Source organism: Ovis canadensis, chromosome 7 (genome assembly GCF_042477335.2).
Source record: "Ovis canadensis isolate MfBH-ARS-UI-01 breed Bighorn chromosome 7, ARS-UI_OviCan_v2, whole genome shotgun sequence".
Lineage (NCBI taxonomy): Eukaryota > Metazoa > Chordata > Mammalia > Artiodactyla > Bovidae > Ovis > Ovis canadensis.
In genome coordinates, this window is record NC_091251.1 from 36,521,423 (window position 1) to 36,530,095 (window position 8,673).

Below are 8,673 nucleotides of genomic sequence, written 5' to 3' on the forward strand. Positions count from 1 at the left end.
AACTCTTTGTGACCTCATGGACTGCAGTCGGTCAGGGTCCTCTGTCCATGGGGATTCTCCAGGCAAGTATACTGGAGTGGGTTGCCACGCCCTCCTCCAGGGGATTGTCCCAACCCAGGGAATAAAGCCAGGTCTCCTGCATTGCAGGCAGACTCTTTACCATCTGAACCACCAGGGAAGCCCAAGAAGACTGGAGTGGGTAGCCTATCCCTTCTCCAAGGGATCTTCCTGACCCAGGGATTGAATCAAGGTCTCCTGCATTGCAGGAGGATTTTTTACCAGCTGATCCACCAGCAAAGCATGATCATGGTGTGCGATAACTTAAATATACTATTGTACTTGGTTAGCTAATATTTTGTTGAGGATTTTTGCATCTATATTCATCAGTGATATTGACCTGTAATTTCCTTTTTTTGTGGTGCTCTTTTCTGGTTTTGGTATTGGCATAATCATTTCGTAAAACAAGTTAGGAAGCATTGCCTCCGCTTCAATTTTTTTGGAATAGCTTGAGGATTGGTATTAAATATCCTTTGAATGTTTGGTAGAATTCACCAGAGAAGCCATCTTGTCTTGGACTTTTGTTTTTTGGGAGGTTTTTATTACTGTTTCAATCTCATTAGTAGAGATCAGTCTACTCAGATTTTCTATTGCTTGATGATTCAGTCTTGGTTGTATGATTTTATACTCAAAGAATTTACCTATTTTTTAGATTATCCAATTTGTTGTTGTATAGTTGTTCATAGCATTCTCTTATAATCCTTTGTATTTCTGTCATTTCTGTTATAATTTCTCTTCCTTCATTTCTAATTTTGTCTTTATTTTTTATCTTTTCGAAGAACCAACTCGTAGCTTCATTGATTTTTTCTGATATCTTTTTAGTCTCTATTTCATTTAATTCCACTCTGATTTTTATTATTTCCTTCAGTGGGCTTCATTTGTTCTTTTCTCAGTTCAGTTCAGTCGCTCAGTTGTATCTGACTCTTTGCGACCCCATGAATCACAGCACACCAGGCCTCCCTATTCATCACCAACTCCCGGAATTCACTCGGACTCACATCCATCGAGTCGGTGATGCCATCCAGCCATCTCATCCTCTGTTGTCCCCTTCTCCTCCTGCCCCCAATTCTTCCCAGCATCAAAGTCTTCTCCAATGAGTCAACTCTTCGCATGAGGTGGCCAAAGTACTGGAGTTTCAGCTTTAGCATCATTCCTTCCAAATTTTAAATATAAGGTTAAGTTGTTTAGTTGAGATTTTTCTTGTTTCTTGAGGTTAGGCTTATGTTGCCATAAATTTTCCTTCTAGCACTGCTTTTGCTGCATCCCATAGATTTTGGTATGTCATTATTTTTGTCTTCAGGTTTTTTTTATATTTCTCCTTTTATTTCTTCATTGACTCAATTGTTTTTCAGTAACATGTTGTTCAGTTTCCACATATTTTTCCCAGTTTTTTTCTTGTAACTGATTTCTAGTTTCACATTGTTATGTATGGAAAAAATGTTTAATGTGATTTCAGGCTTCTTAAATTTACTGAAAGCTGTTTCGTGTCCCAGCATCTAGTCTATATCCTTGAAAATATTCTATGTGCACTTGAGAAGAATGTGTATTCTATTGCTCTTGAACGGGGTCTTCTGCATAAATCTATTAAGTTCACCTGATTTAAGACTGATATTTTCTCATTGAATTTCTGTCTGGATAATCTATCCATTGATGTAGTAGGATGTTGAAGTTCCCAACTATTATTGTGCTGCTGCCAATTTCTCTTTATAGGTCTATTAATAATTGATTCATATATATTAGTTCCATCTATACTAATAAATGTTATATCTTCTTGAAGGATTGTCCCCTTTGTCATTAGGTACATCTTTGTCTCTTATTACTTTATTTTCTTAAAGTCTATTTTATCTGATATGAGTAGTGGTTGTACCTGCTTTATTTTGGCTGCCATTTGATTGGTGTATCATCTTCCATCCCTTCACTTTGAGCCTATGTTGGTCTTTAGAGCTAAGTCTCCCAAAGGCAGTCTATAGTTGGGTCTTGTTTTTTAATCCATCCAGCCACTCTGTGTCCTTTACTTAGTGAATTCAATCCATTTGCATTTAAGATGAGTATTGATAGATGAGGACTTAGTCCTGTCATTTAATCTTCTGTTTTCTAGTTCCTCTTTATCTCCGTTGTTTCTTTTCCCTTGTGTTTCTGTCTGTTATTTTGGTTTGGTGGTTTTCTATGATGTTTTTCTGTTTCCTCTTATTCATGTTTCATGTCTCTGCTCCAATTTTATGTGTGTGTGTGTGTGTGTGTGTGTGTGTGTGTGTGGTTACCATGAGGTTTGTATAAAATATCTCATAGATAAAATAGTCCTTTTTAGGAATATAGTTTCTTTTTCTGGTGATAGCATCTTGTCTTCATGTGTCTATATAGGTTTGTCTTTTTCTTCTTCCCTTCCATGTTTTTATTGTCACAAATTATCCTTCTTTATATCATGAATTCACTAGCAAATTGAAGAAGCTATAGTTATTTTAAATACTTTTTGCCCTTTAAACTTTATACTGTATTGTTTAACAGTATTCTGATACAGAGTTCTCATTTTTCTGATTCTGTCTATTCATCACCTTACTCAAAGTTTTGTGTACTTTTGTCTTTTTGTTTCAGGTTTAAAAGCTCCCTTCAACATTCCTTGTAAATAGATCTAGTTGTGATGAACTCTCTCAGCTTTTGTTGGTCTAGGAAAGCCTTTATTCCTCCTTCATATCTGAATAATAACTTTGCTGAAGTTATTATTGGCTGAAAGTTTCCATCTTTCAGTATTTTGAGTATGTCATTTTGCTGTCTTACAGCCTGTAGAGGTTTTACTGAGAAATATGCTGATAGCCTACTGAGGTACCTTTGTAGGTTACTCTTTTTTCCCTCTATGTCTTTTAAGTTTTTTCTTTGTCACTGACTTTTGACAGCTTTAATATAATATGTCTTGGAAAAGGTTTTTCTGCACTGATATAATTAGATGTTATACTAGCTTCATGAATGTATACATCCATTTCCTTCCCCAGGTTTGGAAAATTCTGTTATTATTTCTTTAAGAGTTCTTTGCTCCCTCTTCCTCCTTTCTTCTGGGATACCCATTATCTTTATGTTGCCTTTCCTAATGTAGATAGTTCTCATAGTTTCTTCATTGAAAACAAAACAAAACTTAGTTTTATTATCTCCTCTTCTACATGAGTCATTTCTAGATTTCCATCTTTGAGTCTGTGAATTATCTCTTCTATAGGGCCTTCTCTGTTTTCAGTGCTTTCTAATGCATTCTTCATCTCATTTATTGAGCTCTTCATCTCCACAATTTCTACTTGGTTCTTTTTTAGAGTTTCATTCTCTTCGGTAAAATAGTCCTTCTGTTCCTTGATTCTATTCCTGAGGTCATTGAGCTGTCTTCTGTATTTTCTTGTAGCTCATTTAATTTCTTCATGACAGCTATTTTTGAATTCTTTAACAGTTGGATTAGAAGGCTTCTATAATTTTGTTTCAGTTCTGTGGACTTGTCACTTTCTTTTTTTGGTACTGTGTTATCATGTCTTTTTATGATGCAAGATGAACCGATCCTCTGCCAGCACATTTGAAATAGTGAACACTTTTCTTATTTAAATAGTTTTGTTTACTTTTAACAATTTAACAGACCAGTCACTAGAAGGCCTTTCTTTTGCTTATCGGTAGGTGGTGCTATAGCACAAGTTTTTGGTTTCTCTTACTGGAGCTGCTGCCTAGATTTGAGAATTAGCACTTTCCATCTTCCATTACTTTTGCCAAAGGTGTCGCTGCTGCCCTTGTCATAGCTGCCTGTGCCTCTGGGGTTCCTAGTGCCTTGGTGCTGCTGGCAACACTGGTGTTACTGGTGTCACCACCAGGGGCACTGGGACGGCGGGAACCTTTATTTTGTCCAAAGTTGTCTGGTTTGCAAACATTGCCACTGTGATGAGAGAGGAGTGGGAGAGCTGGGGGAGCCGAGGTCAGGGATTGTCTCCACCGTGTCTGGGGTTGTCTGGTTTGCAGTAACTGCTGCAGTAGGCAAGGGCAGGGGACCACGGGGAGTTGTAGGCGTCACCACAGTTGGAGGGACTGTCTCGGCCCACCAGTGCCGCTGCCCTGTTTCCTGTTCAGCAGAGATGCTGAAGTTGTGTCCGCTACCCCTCCTCCTGCTCCGCTGTTTGCTGGGCTCGGCTGCTGTGACCAAGGGGCTGGGATCCTGGGCACTGCCTCTGCTCTTTCCCCACCTTCCACCTCCTCTGTGTTCCAATCCACCCACCTTCACATGTACAGATGTATGGATCTCTCTAGCATCCTGGTGTGTTGGGTTGGGAGCTTTTCTTGAGTCAGGGATGTTTTACTAGTTGTAAACTGAAGGTGTGAGACAAAGGGAGCTTCTCACACTACACGATGCTCCTGTATCCTCCAGGAAAACTTTAAAATAATATTTTAAACCCAGATTATGGAGGTCTTATATATACATATGGGTGTTTGTGTGTGTATAAGCTACGGTTTTTCCAGTAGTCATGTATAGATATGAGAGCCAGATAATAAGGAAGGCTGAGTGCTGAAGAATTGATGTTTTTGAACCATAGGCCTGGAGAAGACTCTTGAGACTCGCTTGGACTACAAGGAGATCAAACCAGCCAATCCTAAGGGAAATCAACCCTGAATATTCCTTGAGAGGACTGATGCTGAAGCTGAAGCTCCAATACTTTGGCCATCTAATGTGAAGAGCTGACTCATTGGAAAAGACCCTGATGCTGGGAAAGATTGAGGGCAGGAGGGGAAGGGGGTGACAGAGGATGAGATGGTTGGATGGCATCACCAACTCAATGGACATAAGTTTGAGCAATCTCAGGGAGATAGTGAAGGACAGAGGAGCCTGGCAGGCTCCATGGAGTCGCAAAGAGTTAGGCAAGACTGAGAGAGACTGATCAGAAACTGTTTAGGGATCAGACCTGTATCCCCAGCACTGGAAGGCAATTCTAAACCACTGGACCACCAGAGGAGTCCCTATCTTTCTACACATTTTTTCATATGCATATACTTCAGAAAAACAAAAACTATACCTACTGTTTTGTAATGTGCTTTTTTTTTATTGTGGTAAAATTCACATAACATATACTTCACTATTTTAACTATTTTAAAGTATACAATTCAGTGGCATTTAATACATTCACAGTGTTCTGCAATCATTACCACTATCTGGTACCAGAACACTTTCAGCATCACAAAAGGAAACCCCATAGCCATTTCGCAGTCTTGTCCCATTCTTTCTTCCTAGCCCATGGCAACCATTAATATGCCTTTTGTTTCCGTGGATTTGCCTATTCTAGATATTTCAGATGAACGGAATCACACAATATGTGGCCTTTTGTGTCTGGCTTCTTTCACTTAGTACAGTATTTGCAGGATTCATCCATGTTGTAGCATAGTGGAATAAGAAGTGTTCCATTATAAGGATATACCACATCTTATATATTCATTTATCAGTTGATGGTCATCTGAGTTGTTTCCATCCTTTCTCTATGAATATTTATATCTAAATCTTTGTTTGAACACGTGCTTAGTAAATGCATAAGAATTGCTGGCTTGTATAGTAATTCTATGTCTCACCTATTGAGGAAATGCCAACCTATTTTCCAAAGCAGCATTTATGCTCCTACCAGCAATACATGAGAGGTCCAATTCCTCCACATCTTTGCCCACACTTGTTATTTTCCATTTGTTGCTGTTGTTCTTATAGCTCTCCTAGTAGGTGTGAAGCAGTAGAGTAGTACTTCATTGCCATTTTGAATTGTATTTCCCTAATGACTCTGTTTCTTGACTTCCTACTTTTGCATTCCTGTCCCCTATAATGAAAAGGACATATTTTGGGGTTGTTAGTTCTAAAAGGTCTTGTAGGTCTTCATAGAACCATTCAACTTCAGCTTCTTCAGTGTTACTGGTTGGGGCATAGACTTGGATTACCGTGATATTGAATGGTTTGCCTTGGAAAAAAACAGATCATTCTGTCGTTTTTGAGATTGCATCCAAGTACTGCATTTTGGACTCTTTTGTTGACCATGATGGCTACTCCATTTCTTCTGAGGGATTCCTGCCCGCAGTAGTAAATATAATGGTCATCTGAATTAAATTCACCCATTCCAGTCCATTTTAGTTTGCTGATTCCTAGAATGTCGACATTCACTCTTGCCATCTCCTGTTTGACCACTTCCAATTTGCCTTGATTCATGGACCTAACATTCCAGGTTCCTATGCAATATTGCTCTTTACAGCATCGGACCTTGCTTCTATCACCAGTCACATCCACACCTGAGTATTGTTTTTGCTTTGGCTCTATCCCTTCATTCTTTCTGGAGTTATTTCTCCACTGATCTCCAGTAGCATATTGGGCACCTACTGAGTTCCTCTTTCAGTATCCTATCATTTTGCTTTTTTCATACTGTTCATGGGGTTCTCAAGGCAGGAATACTGAAGTGGTTTGCCTTTCCCTTCTCCAGTCAACCACGTTCTGTCAGACCTCTCCACCATGACCCGCCCGTCTTGGGTTGCCCCACAGGCATGGCTTAGTTTCATTGAGTTAGACAAGGCTGTGGTCCTAGTGTGATTAGATTGACTAGTTTTCTGTGAGTATGGTTTCAGTGTGTCTGCCCTCTGATGCCCTCTTGCAACACCTACCATCTTACTTGGGTTTCTCTTACCTTGGGCATGGGATATCTCTTCACGGCTGCTCCAGCAAAGCGCACCCGGTGCTCCTTACCTTGGATGAGGGGTATCTCCTCACCGCCGCCCTTCCTGACCTTCAACATGGGATAGCTCCTCTAGGCTCTCCTGTGCCCGTGCAGCCACCGCTCTTTGGACGTGGGGTGGCTCCTCCCAGCCAACACCCCTGACCTTGGACGCAGGGTAGCTCCTCTTGGCCGTTCTTGCGCCATCGCAGCCTGGCACTCTTGGCTGCTGCCCCGACCTTGGACGTGGGGTAACTCCTCTTGGCCGCTGCCCTTTGGGTATGGAGTAACAGGCAAATTTGGCCTTGGAATATGGAATGAAGCAGGGCAAAGACTAATAGAGTTTTGCTGAGAAAATGCACTGGTCATAGCAAACACCCTCTTCCAACAACAGAAGAGAAAACTCTACACATGGACATCACCAGATGGTCAATACCCAAATCAGACTGATTATATTCTTTGCAGCCAAAGATGGAGAAGCTCTATGCAGTCAACAAAAACAACACCAGGAGCTGACTGTGGCTCAGATCATGAACTCTTTATTACCAAATTCAGACTTAAATTGAAGAAAGTAGGGAAAACCGCTAGACCATTCAGGTATGACCTAAATCAAATCCCTTATGATTATTCAGTGGAAGTGAGAAATAGAGTTAAGGGCCTAGATCTGATAGATAGAGTGCCTGATGAACTATGGAATGAGGTTCGTGACATTGTACAGAAGACAGGGATCAAGACCATCCCCATGGAAAAGAAATGCAAAAAAAGCAAAATGGCTGTCTGGGGAGGCCTTACAAATAGCTGTGAAAAGAAGAGAAGCGAAAAGCAAAGGAGAAAAGGAAAGATATAAGCATCTGAATGCAGAGTTCCAAAGAACAGCAAGAAGAGATAAGAAAGCCTTCTTTAGCGATCAATGCAAAGAAATAGAGGAAAACAACAGAATGGGAAAGACTAGAGATCTCTTTAAGAAAATTAGAGATACCAAGGGAACATTTCATGCAAAGATGGGCTTGATAAAGGACAGAAATGGTATGAACCTAACAGAAGCAGAAGATCTTAAGAAGAGGTGGCAAGAATACACAAAAGAACTGTACAAAAAAGATCTTCATGACCCAGATAATCACAATGGTGTGATCACTCATCTAGAGCCAGACATCCTGGAATGTGAAGTCAAGTGGGCCTTAGAAAGCATCATTATGAACAAAGCTAGTGGAGGTGATGGAATTCCAGTGGAGCTATTTCAAATCCTGAAAGATGATGCTGTGAAAGTGCTGCACTCAAGATGCCAGCAAATTTGGAAAACTCAGCAGTGGCCTCAGGACTAGAAAAGGTCAGTTTTCATTCCAATCCCAAACAAAGGCAACGCCAAAGAATGCTCAAACTACCGCACAGTTGCACTCATCTCACATGCTAGTAAAGTAATGCTCAGAATTCTCCAAGCCAGGCTTCAGCAATATGTGAACCCTGAACTTCCTGATGTTCAAGCTGGTTTTAGAAAAGGCAGAGGAACCAGAGATCAAATTGCCAACATTGCTGGATCATGGAAAAAGCAAGAGAGTTACAGAAAAACATCTATTTCTGCTTTATTGACTATGCCAAAACCTTTGACTGTGTGGATCACAACAAACTGTGGAAAATTCTGAAAGAGATGGGAATACCAGAGCACCTGACCTGCCTCTAGAGAAACCTATATGCAGGTCAGGAATCAACAGTTAAAACGACATGGAACAACAGACTGGTTTCAAATAGGAAAAGGAGTGCGTCAAGGCTGTATATTGTCACCCTGCTTATTTAACTTCTATGCAGAGTACATCATGAGAAATGCTGGACTGGAAGACACACAAGCTGGAATCAAGATTGCTGGGAGAAATATCAATAACCTCAGATATGCAGATGACACCATGCTTATGGCAGAAAGTGAAGAGGAACT

The 8,673-nt window shown here is 40.4% G+C and overlaps 1 long non-coding RNA gene across 1 annotated transcript in view; it reads right to left on the bottom strand.

Moving 5' to 3' along the window:
• LOC138443466 (uncharacterized) overlaps positions 1–6,848 on the bottom strand; it is a 31,371-nt gene extending 24,523 nt beyond the window's left edge. The window contains exon 1 of the long non-coding RNA XR_011258165.1: positions 6,720–6,848. This is a non-coding gene — a long non-coding RNA (uncharacterized lncRNA). The remainder of the gene's footprint in view (positions 1–6,719) is intronic.
• Between the last annotated feature and the right edge of the window lie 1,825 nt (positions 6,849–8,673).